Source organism: Cajanus cajan, chromosome 10 (genome assembly GCF_000230855.2).
Source record: "Cajanus cajan strain Asha chromosome 10, NIPB_CcT2T_4, whole genome shotgun sequence".
Taxonomy (NCBI): domain Eukaryota; kingdom Viridiplantae; phylum Streptophyta; class Magnoliopsida; order Fabales; family Fabaceae; genus Cajanus; species Cajanus cajan.
The window spans coordinates 15,791,545-15,808,279 of NC_138526.1; positions in this window are offsets into that span (position 1 = coordinate 15,791,545).

The following is a 16,735-nucleotide window of genomic DNA, read 5'->3' on the forward strand; positions in this document are numbered from 1 at the left end:
ATAGTTTTACGATAATTTTCGGGACATAAAAGTAGTTTTACTATATTTTTAAAATAAAGAGCTAATTCAAACTTGCATGAGTACTATTTAATTACTCTACTAAATTGGAAACTTAACGGGTAATAAATGACATTTCAAATAACCCGTAAAACCACATGGAATAAAATAACTTTTTACAGCTAAGTTGAAATGTGAATTTTTTAATCAATACAAATTTTCATCTTATAAAATAATTTAGTTTAAATGGACTAGCCCATCATGGGCTGAACAAAAACAAATCCAGCTAAGAAATCATTTCTTAAGAAAATAGGGTAAAACATAGTTGGGTGAAGTTTGACCCAACCCAAGCTTAAAGAAGCCAGCCCAAAGTACAAACTGTTATTATTCCATTTTGAAATTGAAGCATCAGCAAGTTGTTGTTCCTAAATAGTATACCAAGTGGGATTGGAGTAAGAAGTTGCTAACCATTATGACCAAGTAGGTAGAATTGAAATAATATAGGTTATAAATTTAAATTTTATTATTATTATTATTATTAATAAAATAATATTAAAAATTAAACTATATTTTTATTTTTTTAGGTCAACTTGATCCCACTATTCTAGGTTGACTCAAAAGTAAAGTTAATAAAACTTTCATTTTACGTCCTTTAAGAAGAAGTATTTTATATTAATGTTTATATATATATATATATATATATATATATATATATATATTAAAAGTTTTATAAATTAAAAGTCACTTTTTATATTTTAAAGAATTCACTTTAAAAAATCAATCTCTAAAAAATATATAAATATAACTATTTTTTCAAGATTTATTTTTAAAATATTTTATATTTCTATTAATTTTAAAAATTTCTCATTTTAAGATTTGTTTTAAACATAATAATATGTTGAACTAGCCTATTCATTATTTTTAAATGATTAAATTTAATCATCTTATTTTTATAAAATATTTATTATTATTCTTTCGTTTCAATTAATATTAATGGTATTGCTGAAATTATATAGTAGGTCAACTTAATTTTTTTATAAAAATTAAATTATATATTAAAATATCTTTATATATTATAAACTATAATTATATAAAATGCATATTTATCTTCTATGAGTCACAACTCACAAACTAAAATATCAGTTATTATTAAAAAAAATTTAAATTATTTAATACTTCATTTTATTAATTCAAATTAATATATAAAATATTTTTATAATTATTAGTCAATTTAAATTAATAAAATAAAATATTAAATGATTTTAAATTTTTAAAAAATTTATAAATTTAATCTATATATTAACAACTTTTATTTCAATAATTTAATCATTAAAATTTAATATAACATATAAATTATTTAACCTAATAAATCTAAGTGGTCTTACTTTTAGAATAAACAAATTCTACCCTCTCTCTATATATATATATATGAGGAGAGATCCTTTTACTCTAAGAGTAAGTCTACCTAGACTCACTCCGTTCAATAACTCATATGTTACATCAAATTTCAACGATCTAATCGTTCAATTTAAAGTTCTTAATGCATAGATCAAATCTGTAAATTTTTAAAAAATTTGAAAATCATTTGATACTTCGTTTCATTAATTCGAATCAATGTAAAAAATAATTATGATTACCGGTCAATTTGAATTAATAAAATGAAGTATTAAATAATTTTCAAAATTTTTAAAATTTTGCAGATTTGATCTATGCATTAAGAACTTTAAATTGAATAATTAGATCTTTGAAATTTGATGTAGAACATGAGTTATTGAACAGAGTAAATATATGTAAACATACTCCTAGAATAAAAAGATCTCTTATATATATATATATATTATATATACATTCAATGCGATATGAACCTGGTCACTGTTGACAACAACCATTGATATTGGTTGAGCATTGAGCAGTCTTTCTATGAAATTCCCTATGTTTGGGTCAATTGTGGTTTTTGAAAGAAATAAGGTAACATGAGTGGTAGGGCTTTCCTGTGTGGGCCCATTCTTAGTCAAACCCAATTATGTGTTGCAACATTGAATCTGAACTAAAGTCAGGGGTAAGGGACCAAATTCTTAAATAACCTTCAATTGTTGTACCTCAATACCGATTTTCCTTTTGAAAATTCCCATAACAGTACTAACCATTTTAATTGAATAAAAGAAAAAACATGTATCATAGATACATTTGCCTTGTGCAGGAGTGGGAAATTTGAACACGACAAAGCACCTGATTCACTCGGTTTTGGATGTTCTTTAAAAGGTGCTTCAATTACAACAGGATTGCACAAATTGGATAGAATTAATTTAATTGCACTTTCATGGGTGGTGGGTGGTGCTGTACACCTTTTCTATACATGGAAGTAGTGGGACAAGTATATAACATATTTTTATATACATAAACGAATACACTCATATTCTCTTCCATTATAGAGAATATAAACACTTTTTTTTATTTGTTTATGAAAAAGAAAAAAATTAAAATGTGTGAGAAAAAGAGTTGAATCATATTTTTTAATTTTCAATGATTAAAAAATTCGTAAAAAATAGTGCTTAGACAACTTTTTCAAAAATAAAATATTGTCTAATATTATCCTCGAGTTATATCATTGTTTAATAAAGTCAAACAATCTAATATCTCCTTTCTTTTTTCTTTTTTTTTATTTATAAAAAAATAACAAATTGTTTAATGAACTTTCGCTACCAAACATAGCTAGTTCGTCAACATATATAAAGAAATAAGGGGAAAAAAAATGAAAGATAAAAAAAAAGTATATTGCATTTTATTTATAATAGTATTTAATTCTATTATTTCACATAGCTATGTCAAAATAGGTAATTTGGTTTGTTTCATTATGGGTTGGATAATAGGTGGACCAACCTAATTTTTTGGGTACTTAAAAAAATTAACTCGGTGTAACCTATCATGGGTTGGTAGGTTAACGAGTTGTCTCACTTAAATTAAAATATATATATATATATATATATATATATATATATATATATATATATATTTATAAAAATAGACAATACTATGTTTTACAATTATAACTATGTTAATAATAAGACAAAACTAATACAAAGAAAATGAAAAGTAAACATCGACCGTAATTAATTTAATCAACTTATAATAACAAATAATATTAAAGTTACATAAAATATTAATAAATAATATTAAATTTATATTAATTATCATAATTCTCAATTAGTATGTGCAAAATTAGTCAATGATATAAATGTATAATAAAAAAAATTAACATTTAAGAAACAAAAAAAATATACTAGGTGGACCAACTCGTGAGCCAACTCGACTCACCATGAGTTGGCTCGTAGTGAGTCAGATTATAAGTGGTTGGGCCAAAATTTTCTTATAACTAAAATGGACTAATTTTTTATGGCCCTATCTGGCTTAAACTCGTGGTGGACCTAATTGGCTCACGAGTTTCAACTCACTTTGACGACTTTAGTTTCACACATGTCTTTATATTGGTATAATATTGTTAAATTTAGACTTAAACTCGTGGGTTTGCTTTTGATAATTGTCTAAAAGATCACAGACCAATGAAGACATTTATGTGCTAATAAACTCATATTCCTTCTTTTGTTTCAATAATATTGGATTTTGTTTGTAGCTCAGCAATCCATCTCTTAAACAAAGAATCGTGGTCTAACCTCCCCTTCAACGAAAGCTATCTTTTTAATCCACGGGTACTCAATGATGATTTGTAGAGCTTAGACCCCAATAAGCAATAGATATTTACACTGTCGTTAACTTACATCAACAACACATGCTATTTGACCTTCACATCGCCAACAAGATTTTCGACAAAAGGGATCTTCAAACATCGATCTACTACCTCCATTGCCAAATGCTCATCTAGTTGAGTTATCGACTCTAATACCACTGTTGAGCACTACACATCTCTACATTGAAAAAATATTGTTCATTTTGCACCTAAGCTTTCACGAATTTACTTTTGGTCATCATCCAAAAGATCTCATACTAATGGAGACATTCATATGCTAATAAATTCACTTTCCTCTTTTTTCAACTATGTGAGACTTTGTTCCCAACAAATAATGTAGATTAAAGTTACCTCTAATATGTGACCACAACTTCTTTTCAAACTAAAATTTTAGGTATGATTTATAATTTCAATCCTCACAATCCAGAGAGTTTAGATAAATTGATTAAGATATAAGTGTTATAAACATGGTTTAAAGTCTTTTGTTTGTTTGTAACTAATTAATATTTAAAGTCTTCAATCCACCTATAAACATGGTTTACACAGTATACCAAAGTTGATAACCAATGACTAATTTGTGCTCGTGGGACGTGACTTTGACTGACCAAATATTATTTTAACACAAACGAAAATCAAAGAAAGGAGCACCAAGTCAACACCCCCTCCCCCCTTGTCCTAGGACAAGCCTTAAAATTACTAGGTTAAGAGACTTGGTTACCCTTAAATATATATGTATCCACAAACATTTCAATGTAGCTTATATTAATGCACATTAATCCAGAATTTCATGTAGAATGATTATTATATTCTTAGTGCTCTATTTTATTTGATGTTTAAAGTTTTGACTCAAAATTTAATAAATAAAATTAATATATTTGATTTTATAAAAATAAATTATATAAATTTTCAATATTTATCCTTAAACCTTTCAGATTCTCATCAATATTATATCTTAAATATATATTTAATGTTATATTGATATTTTAAAATGACAATTAAATTAAAATAAATAAAAATTACTAAGATATTAAATAAAATGGAATAGAGAGATTACTTCAAAAAAATTATTTTTAATGATTTAGTGACTGATTTGAGTCACAAATACTCTTTTATATATAGGAATTTTATTTTGGTCTAGAGACAAATCATCTGAAAGAATTCACATCTCCTTTTATGTGTTAGAAATGAACTTCAAAAAATAAAAAACAACATTGCAATGGCTTAATTTAAAAAAAAATGGAATAAAATGAACATCCACTGTCAAAGAGACGATGTATTAGTATTTCATTAGACCTTCCAACTTTTCATTAAACATATCATATATATTTCAAACACTTTCTTTTTCTTTTACACGATATATCGTTAGACGACATGATTTTTTTTTTATTATCTTATAAAAGATCAATCTTTTATCTTGTTAGAAATTATATATTTAATTAATCATAAAGAGACGATGAGTAAAATTTGTCTAAAAGGTAGCATTTCATTCGGCCATCTAACATTTTCATTATACCACACGTTTCAAACACTTTTTCATTTTGACATTATCCTTATATAAAATATGATAAACGAGGCATGTATTTATTTAAAATAAAAATAAAGATAATAGAAATTATAAGATAACTAATATTTTAGCATGTGTAATTAACATACATGTTTATTATATATAACTAAAATTTATAATAAATTTATATAAATTATATTTAAAATTTAGTATACATAAATATTTTTAAACATATAAACTCTAAAAAACTCTCTTATTAAAGAAAAAACTTCTAAAAAATACTTTCGTGTAATATAAAAGTTTGTGTTTAATATATAAGAGTTAATAGGTAATTTGTAATTGGAGAATGAATGATTTGATTAGTTATAAGAGTATTGTAATCTCCAAAAGAAAATAGAGACTAGAAATAAGTTGTTTATAGGGAACTAAAAAGAAGATTTAAAAATTAACATCTTTTTTTATATAATACTAGTGGTGGGAGTCAGGGTAATGACACAATATCCCATATTAGAATCCGGATGTCACCATTGTAATTATGATGTGTAAAACAAAAATATATATAGTGTAAATGATATGCATAATCTTCCTTTTCTCTTATAAAAGATCAATATTTTATTTCGTAAGTATTTATATATTTAATTTTTTGATAAAAGATAGTTATGTTAAAACATTACAATGTAGGAAAAATATCCTAACTAGATTAGTACCTCATCCCATAATAATCATCTGTAACATATCAAAAAGACTATAAAACACTAAAAAGATATGAAAAAACAAGTACAAAAGTATCCACAATTCACACTATGAGAACCTAAAGTGTGGAAGACCACACCTCTCTCTAGAATAAAAAGACACAATACAAGAAGGAATGACAAACCGCAAAAAAAAAAACCAGAATGCCTAAGACCAAACCCCGTTAAACTATCAGCACAATCATTACCCTCCCTATACACATGAGAGAATCTAAAATCTCATATTTCTAATAGAATCAAGCATATTCAACCACTGGGCGCTAAGACGCCAAGGCACTAAAGAAGGATCATAGAATGCCTTAATGACAAGCAAAAAGTCTAACTCCAACTAAAGAGATATCCAACCATGACCATGGGCAAGCTGAACTACGTGAATGACTACCAAAACTTTCGCTTCCAAAGCTGACCTAACGACAATTAACTCCACTAAATACCCAAGCATATTAATAAAGCTATCTCTAAAGATAATCACACAAGCAGTCGAAGAGTGGTGTGTAGAAAAAGCTCCATTTGTATTGCACTTAATCTAGTCAAGAGAAGGAGGAATCCATCGAGCTTCAACAATAGAATTTGTTTTACTTGACCTACAAGGCAACATGAAAGCTTTCAAAAGATTAAATTCCACAATTTTAGATTTCATAGTAAAAGGAATAAAAGATCAATAAAAATTAACTAGAGTTAAGATTTTAGTGACAATAAAAGTAACCGTAGCTAAAAGTAAAAAAATTAGCTAATTTGTTAAGTATATCCAAAACACTGTCAATATTTAGTCTATTATCAATAATCCTAGACAACCAATCCCAAAGATTTAAGGCAAAAGGACATTCAAAAAATAAATAACCAGTAGTTTCATAGGCATTATAGTAGTGTGAACATATAAAGGTAATAACAACCCCTTTTTTACGAAGAAAATCCTTAGAGGGAAGCTTATCATGCTAAAATCTCCATAGAACAAAAGATTTTGAAAGGGGGAGATGATGGTTCCAGATCTGTTTAGCCTAATTGTGTTTAGGCTTAGGTTGCTTAATAAAAAAGAAAGGCTTTTTAAAATATAGATCTCCATAAGAAGAGAGAGACCACTTTAAAGAGTCTTCATACTTACGAGAGGGAAGAACAATGCTAGAGATCTGGTCACCAATCCTACTTTGAAAAAAGGGAGAAAGATGCCAAGATCTATTTTAAATGAAACAATCAATAGTGGATGTCAACTTGGAATGCAAAGAGACATCAATATTAAGAATATCAACAATAGGCATCGAAAGCCACCTACCTGTCCAAATATTAATCTTCTTACCATTTCCAATTAGTCAAGTAGAATGATCCTTAACAATTGGATACATATCTTTAACACTAGCCCAAATAGAGGATGCCAAATAATAAACAACATCACCACTTCTCTTATAAACTCTACTAGCTAAAACAGATGCCCAATCACTATTTTTTTTAACAAAATTCCAACATAGTTTTAACATGTATGCATTATTGATATCCAAAAGGGATTTGACACCAAGGCCACCTTCATCTATGTCAGAGCAAACAATATGTCAAGGTACATTATTAGGTTTAGAACGATAGATAGATCCATACCATATAAAATTTTGGAACCAAGACTCAATCAACTTGAGTAAAGATAAAGGCCATTTATAAACTTGAAAACTATGAATTAACATGTTTTGAAGGATAGATTTCACAAGTAAGACACGTCCCATATAGGAGAGAAGGATCCCTTTCCACATTGCAAGTTTAGATTTTATTCCATGAACAATGGGTAAAAGAAACTGTGTTTTAGGTTTGCTCTTAAACATAGGCACCCCAAGATAATTAAAAGGAAGAGTCTTTTAAGAAGCTAAGGCAAAGACTAGTACATTTAATCCTCTTGAAAGGAATAGATTGTTTGACATAGAATTTGGATTTGGACAATATTATATGTTGATAAGCAATATTACCATAAAAGCGTAACAAGGCCATAATATTGGAAAGATTTTGAAAGGAGCATTTACAAAAAAAAAAATCATAATATCATCAACATATAAAACATGAGTAGAAAAATGAACTTGATTAACACCCTCAAAGCTATCTATTTTACCTGAATCCATCATGTTTGATAAGGCTTTACTAAGAACCTCCTCAGTGATACAAAAAAGCAAAGGAAATAAAGGGTCACCCTACCCAACACCTCTATTACAAGAGACAAAACCAATGGGCTAACCATTAACAAGAATAGACAGTTTAACTGACTTGAGAATAACAGATATTTAGTGAAAAAAAACATCACAAAAACCAAAAGCCTTTAATACATTAATTAGAAAAAACTCCAATCCAAGGTATCAAAAGCCTTGTAGATATCAATGTTTAAAGAAATGTTACCAAAATAAAAGTTTTTATCCAACAAATTTATGGCCTTAGAGGTTAAAGTAATACGATCAGTAATACATCTACTAGGGATAAAACCCCTTTAGAAAGAAAAGATGACTTTATCAATAACAAAAGAAAGTCTATCAGAAAGAACTTTAGAAAATATTTTATATTTAAAATTAGATAAAGCAATAGGATGAAAATTTCCAATCTCATCAGCACCAAGCTCTTTAGGAATTAAAATAACATGAGATGAATTATAATTTGGATTGATTGACCTTTGTTGAAAGAAATGAAGGACAAAGTTGTAAACATCCAGCCTAACGATGTACCAAAATTGTTGAGAAAAGAATCCAAGAAAGCCATCTGGACCATGTGAATTGTTAGGAGAAGACTAAATATTGCATTTTTAACTTATTCTTAAGAAGGTAGGGTAGTAATCTTATGTTATCAGAGATGGTAATTGATTTTGGAATAACATTTTAAAACTCTGAGTAGTTAGGAACATGAAAAAAATGAGAAAAAAAAGTATTTGAAGTGATTCAAAATGTGAGAGTGAATGTCACATGATTTAGACAAAATTAGATCACCATACCTTAAAAAATAAATATTGTTAACAGAAGTTCTCTACTTAAATTTTCTATGAAATAATTTAGTATTCCTATCACTGTTAATAAGCCATTGAACCCTAGCTTTTTGTTCCCAAAAGGACTCTTCATAAGAAAGAGCAAATTCAAGATCAGTCATAGCTTGCTGTTCTTTTGTAATTAAGGTATCAGAATAACCAAAAGAGGAAATTAAAGACTGAATGTTATTTAAGGTAAAGGTAGTAACCTTAACATTCTCATGAATATTTCCAAAACTATTCTTATTCCATACTTTTAGGAGAGATTTAACATTCTTAAGCTTTTTGAGTTAAGATATACATAGGATTACCAAAGATAGAAAGGTTACAAGCACTAGCTACAATATCCCTATACTTAGGATGTTGTAACCACATGGATAAAAATCTAAGAGTGTGCATGGGTATCACCTAAATTGAGAGCAGATAAAAGAATTGGATGATGATCAAACCTGAGTCTGGGCAACACATGTCCTAAAACGTGCTTCCAGAGAGAAAGGAACAAATCGTTACACATGAATCTATCTTATCTCTTATCAATCTTAGTTGAGCCAATCCTATTATTAGTCCAAGTGTAAAGAGAACCAGTACTAGAAATATCTAACAATTGACAAGAATCCATCCGGGTAGCAAAATCATGCATAGAGGACAAATACAGTTGACCCAAACCCCTATATTTACTATGACTAATAATCTCATTAAAATCTCCTAAACATATCCAAGCATCAAGATTTTTAAACTGAATAGAAAGTAAATCAACCTATAAGTTCCTACATTTTCTATAATCATTGCTAGCATAACAAACAACAACAAAAGTACTATGAGATCCAATAGAGCATAAAAAGAGACAAATTGATTAAAAATAGAAATTATTGAAAAAGACATAGAAATGAAGAACAAAAACACTAAAAAGAGATTTTTGGAGGGAAATCATTTTCCGCAAAAAATGTTAGATGAAGGTCCTGCCAAAAAAAGGAGTGGATATTAGCAAATGGAGTCAAAGGTTCAACAATAAATAGAAAATTAGGTTTATGCTTCAAGCATAAAGATATAAGAGTAAGTTGAGATTCCTTTGAGGCAATGTCCTGAATATTCTAGAAAAAAGATTTCATATGGATAATTAGGAATTTGTTTCCATAAATTGAGTCTTGCCAGCTATAGATTTGACACTTGGAGTAACCGTATCAAATGAGGTTGAATCGGAAATTTTGCAATATTTAATGTAGTAGAGTGCAACTGAATCAAGACCAAGCATACAACTTGTAGTTTTTCTAAAAAAAAGGGTTGATCTTGAGCCAACCAATCATCAATTGGTAGGGGGAACTAGTCATATATACACCTACAAATGAATCTGGAAATCAATCATATATAGCCAAGAGAACCTGTATTGAATCAAGCAAAAATTTAAATTTACTTTGTTGAAAAAATAAACAGATTTATGAAGCATAAAAACTAATGCAAAATCTACATCAGAGTCCAAAGAATCATTATGCACCATAGAGAGTGCATGATAACGTTCAGTTGCACTAGCCATAACATCTAATGTAGCTACACCATTTGTAGACTCATCACCAACTGCAACAACTAGTGTAGAAATAGCATGATCAATGCCCTTGCCACCAACATGGACAATTTGAGAGCTCCAAAAAGGTCCTTTTGGAAGTCATATATTCTTCGCAATATATATAATAAGAAGGGCCTACCAAAAAGAGAAGAGAAAGTTATCAAATGTAGTCATCGATGTAGCAATAATTAAGAAGCATATTTATGTTTAAATCATAAGAATTTTGAAGCAATCTAAAATTTTGGAGAGGTAATGCCTTGAAGATTCCAAAGCAAAAAATTCATGAAGAGAGTTTGGAATTTGTTGTTTTAGAATGTGTCCTGGCAACAACTGGTTTTACACTTGGATTGGTATTTTTCTTATAACTTTTGGTCTCAAACGATTGAAATTTTGTATCAATAGCTTGTGTAATGATACCAATCCATAACAACATGGTTTCTCAGATGTCACCATTTAAACTAGGAAGTTTAGTACTTATGTCAGGGTATAACAACTTGGATATGAGTTTACCACAACATTAGCTTACAACACTAAGCCCCCTATGAGATTAGTCCTCTGATTACCCTTCAAATACTATGCAATTCTAGTATTTAGTTAGGGACTAAACCGCTGAACTTGTACCTTACTCGGTTGTTCACTTTATACACATATAGCTTAACCTTGCCCATATACAAATTAACATTAGTCACTTATAGCTAGTATGGATTTATCTAACCCACATACAACATCAACTAAAGTCTTAGAGGAGACTTAACTATTTATTTCAATAGTCAACTACTCAAGAAGGGTTTTCAATAATTGAGCTCATAAAGCATAATAATAATATCCTCACAATGGGATATCTAACTTTCCAAAACACCTTCTTTGCTAGTCCTAAGTTGGTCAACATAACATGCCTAAATGCCTAAAACAGTCTCAACACTATCACCTCAACATTCAATATTTAATTAACATAACATGCCTAAATGTCTAAAGCATTCTAGAGATCATCACCTCAACTTTAAATAGTTAATTAACATAACATGGCTAAATGCCTAAAACATTCTTAACATCATCACCTCAACATTTAACAGTTAATCAACATAACATGCCTAAATGCCTAAAGCATATCATCACCTCAATAGTTAAACAATTACTCATCTAGATGTATTATCCTAGATCAATGAATATAGAAGTCCCAACAACAATCAACATACAATATCTAATAGATTTACCTAACCTACTCATGTTCACAATTTTTTCAATCAAACAACAAGTTTTCATAAGGCAATCCACACCCAACGCCATTGAGATAAGAAGCTCTCTATCTTATCGATGCCCAATTTCATTCAACTCGCACCCAACCCGTGCTCAACATAAATGAGATTAAAGGTCTTTGGAACAATCATGCTTAGCATGGATAAACCCATGTCCAACCCCATTTTAGGTAGAGATGATTCTTTATCCTCACGCCTAACATCACTCCATTGGTGCTTGATGTCAATCAAGTAGAAAGCTTTGTCTTGATCACGTTAAGCTCCACACAATCTTGGGTCTAATGTCACCAAGTTAGAGACAATTTTCTCACCTCAGGCTCAACACCATTCAACCCATGTCCAACATAAGTGTTACAAAGGGTGCCTAATTTGAGCCACACCTGGCACTATGAGGGTCTGTCTAGCATGATGATTATCTTAAGCTAAGGGCCTCAAATCACCACTATAACACCCAAGTACGATCTTCTACAACTCTTAATAAGCTAAAAAGAAGAATAAAAGCTTTGAACTCCAAAGTTATTCTCACTACTATCTTTCTAAGGTTCTTTAACCAAACCTTTTCCCAAAGAAACTCCCTTAACACCTAAAAACACCTTAGGAATTCCTTAATTCCCAAAGTCTCTCAACAAAATCAACAAATCACCATAATAATTAATTATTGAAAGAAAATAACTATGGAAACAAGATAATCACTAGAAGGGAGTTGAATAGTGTGTATCAAAAACTCAAACTTTTTGTAAAAAAATAGTAACACTAGTCAGATGAAGTACAAAGAGAAGTTAGACAGAACATTGAGTATTTTTATAGTGATTCATCTCAACCACTGAGACTATGTTTTCTTTTCAATCCAACTAAATTGAGCTCCATTCTAGCTCACCTTAAGTATTCTTTGACTTGTCTTTTTAAGCAACTATCTAAGTATTTTATGTACAACAAGCCTCTTCAGGCTTAACAACCAAGTATTCTTTTGTAAGAAAGCCTTTCCAGGCTCAACAACCGGGTATTCTTTTTTAGTCAAGCCTTTGTAGGCTCAAGCTTACAACAATGGTTATAAAGGTTACAAAGATGTTGTTTCATCTTACTTAGACGTTATACAACTAATATAGTGCAATAAGCTTTGTACAAGAAATAATGAATTTTATACACAAGTATACTTTATAAAGTGTGTCTCTTCTATGTTTTTTGTCTTATTTCTCTACATCTTTCTGAACTTCAACTGTTCTTATATAGTAGCTTTGGAGAAGATGAACGTTGCAATACTTTGAGTCCAACTTACAAGTTTGTTTCATCTATCTTCAACATTTTTCCTTATAATGAGAGGTAACTTTTGACTCATTTAATCCAAGCATTAAATGCATTTTATCAAATGATACCTCTTATCTGATTAAAGAAATTACTTATCATTTTTACATACCAAATAGAGCTTGTATAAGCAATGTCAGCATAGAACATCAATAATAGTGCCTTTGTTTGCTTTTTTTCATGATTTCAAGGATCTTCGTCCTTGGGTTTGACAAAAAGTATGATTTCGTTCTATTTAACAGATTTGTGATTTCTAAGATAACTTTCTAGTTTGGTCTGTTAAGGAATAAATCATTTAAATGAATTTTGTCATTAGTCTTAATAATAATGAAATTTTAATATATATGACATAGATTGTATGCTTTATCTTATTAACATTATATTATAGACAATCTACGTCTTACACTTTGTTTGATAATTATTTTTGAAAACATTTTCTCTTGTAAAAATATTTCATTTGTTAACATTGAAATTCCAAATCTCGAGGGACTCAAGATCATCTTTTGACTTAATAATAACAATAATTAACAAAATTGTACAGTGTTACAGTTAACATGATATAAAGTATTTTTTTCACTAGTTGAATAATTATTGTGATTGATCTACTGATGGGAGTAATAATCATAAAACTATAGATTTGACCTTTTTTACTTTCATTTTAATTCTTAATAATAAATTTTTATATCTAAATCCCATCATTTATTTTTCAACAAATTAAAATTAAATTAATTATATTTAAAGTTAAGGTTATCAATTGCACTGTGCAATTTCTCACATTTTTATTATAACATTACAATTTTTTTTACTAAAAATATCATACCTTGAAATGTATTTACCAAAGTGTTACGTTAACTATTTATGTTGAAAAATTGATCTCCTACAAACCAATTTTTCACCTAATTTTTAAAAAAAATATTAATGCATTCAGAAATTGGTTAACTAGTAACCAATTTTTCAACTACAATTTTTAAATTGTTTTCTAATATTATTATTTAAAAATTAGTTAATATATTGATAAATTTTTAATTTTAATTTTGACAATATATTTGTGAAGTAAATGTTAGGCAACAAAAAGGGAGGTTGAATTATTGTATTCTTAAAAAATTCTATTCTTTATGAAAATGTGTCTTTCAAAAGGTAAACCTTCTAATTGTTCATAAACTTAATTTTCTTATAAGACTACCTTTTGAGCAGTTCAATTTTGATAACAAATTATGCAACAATATATATAAAGCAATAAAGTAAATGCATCAAGTAAAAAGATAAAGTTACAGAGATTGCACATTGGGATTTTAAATTTGTTCACCCTAAACTAGGCTACATCTAATCTCACACAACCTTGTGAGATTTTCCATTAACATAGTCACTATTGTTCAATTTAGAAAATCAGCAACCTGTTGATACATATTCTTCACTATATAGCCACCTATTGTTAGTAATTTGCACTTAACAACCTACTATGATTTCTCCCTCAACAACCTCTTGAGATACTTACCTCATAAGCACCTGTTATGAGATCTTACAACCACTTAGTTAACTTCTTTCCTTCTTCCCTACATCTCTACAACTCATATTTGGGTAGGAAAAGATTTCACAAAAAATGGGTTCATGTTTCGTAGCACTTAGTTATGATTACATTTTAGTGTTGTCAGCAATTCCTTCAAAAGTTATTACCTTCTGAGCAACCTTCTCTTCAAACTTTCTAAATAGAGTCTTCAATACCAATCTTTTGAGAAGTTGAGTTTTAACTGAAACTTTCTAATGAATGGTTCAAAGAACTAAACTCCTGAGCTAAGTCTTCAAGGCATTTTCCTTAAGAGAAAATGTTCATCTTGAACTCCTTTCAATACTCATTGTGTGCTCATCAAAACAACTAAGACCATGGTGCTACATAATAACTCACGTAGTATCTGTTAAAGCTTTTAAGCTGAAATACTTGTTAAGCTTCTAAGTGCTTAACAAAATAAATTTGAGACACTTAAAAAAATTGTTAGTACTCCACATGAGGACTTTTTATTTTTATTTTTATTTTTATTAAAACTTGAAACTAAGAGTTTGTCATTATTAAAATACAAATTAAGGTAGGATTCAACAATTTGTTTCTATTATAAATACAATATTTTTAGTGATGAATCATAAATTTTGTAATATGTGTGTTTGATAATTTATTAGAAGAAAATAAAATATCATTTTATAAATTTTTTTAATATATTAAAGTTAGTAAAATTAAGATTTCAATCAACATATGAAATTGTTAAAATTGAGTTAATCAAAATAGCACGAAAAACAAAATGAAAGGTACAACAATAGAAATAAAAATTACTATTGTTGGTTGGATGTTCCCACACGATAAGGATACTTTTCTCGGTATGACTTGGATTCCTATACATGGAACATCTTTTTGGTTGACCAAGTTCTCTCATTCATTTCTATCCATATACGTGAGAATTTTGGACAATTTTTATTTATTTATTTATTTATTTCCTTTTGTGTTCAAGTTAGGGTAGATTTGAGGTTTATTACATTGTGGCTAATATTGTCCATCCAGTCGTCCCTCGCTTATGTTAAGCAACTCTTTCCCTAGAAAATGCATATTGCATCTATTGAACTCAAGCACATGGTGAGAATTTTCCTTTGTTTGTGAGTCAACTAAGGCCTCGTTCAATATTTATGGGTATACTTGACAGGATCTCAATTTTGTTGGGACTTCTCTTCGACTTTGATAGAATAAGTTGTTACACCTTTGGTAAGTTGACAGGCCTAACACTATAATTGTTAGGTTTATGGTTTTTCTAAGTACTGAGTTGATGGTGTCCGTTATATTTGTGGTCAAATGCTTCAATCTTAAACCTCTATCCTATGCTAAATTCCATTTTTGTCGTGTAATTTGATCAAGCTATTGAATAATACTTGCAATCTCCAATTCTATCCTCAAAGGCTTAAATATGTTTTTAGTCTCTCAAATTTAAAATTATTGTTTTTAGTACTGTAATTTTTAAAAATCTTGTTTTATCACCTCATATCACCAATAATATATCTAAAAGTGATAGATTGAGATAATTATGCACCATTAATTGGGTTTACTATGATATTTTTACTAACAAAGATACTAGTAGGTAATTTTTATGCGACAATATTTGACAAATTCTATAACAAAATTGGAATATAAGGATTAAAACAAGATTTTCTTTTAAATTATAGGAATTAAAATAATCAATTTAAATTTGAGAGAGTAAAAATATTTTTAAGCCACCCTCAAATTATTGTAGTAGTATTTGGATGTAGTCTTGGTCTTGCCATATGTTGAGAAATGTTAACCATACAAAATCATTAAGTTGAAAGATAGTTATGAAACTAATTATAGGAAGAAAAAAAAACTACAGTTGAGAAATTAATACTTAATTAATTAATTTCTCAATGCATAAATAAAAAATTTGAAAAACTTACGTGAGAAATCGGTTAATGAAAAATCAATTTCTAAACCTGAATAATAAACATTTGATAAATATATTTAAAAGTATAATATTTTAGTAATATTTATAACATTAATGAAAGGGATACTCTAATTTAGTGTCCATATTATTATGGACTTTTTTATCCTTAAAGTTTTTTTTAGAGGTTATGTTAAAATTTGTAAC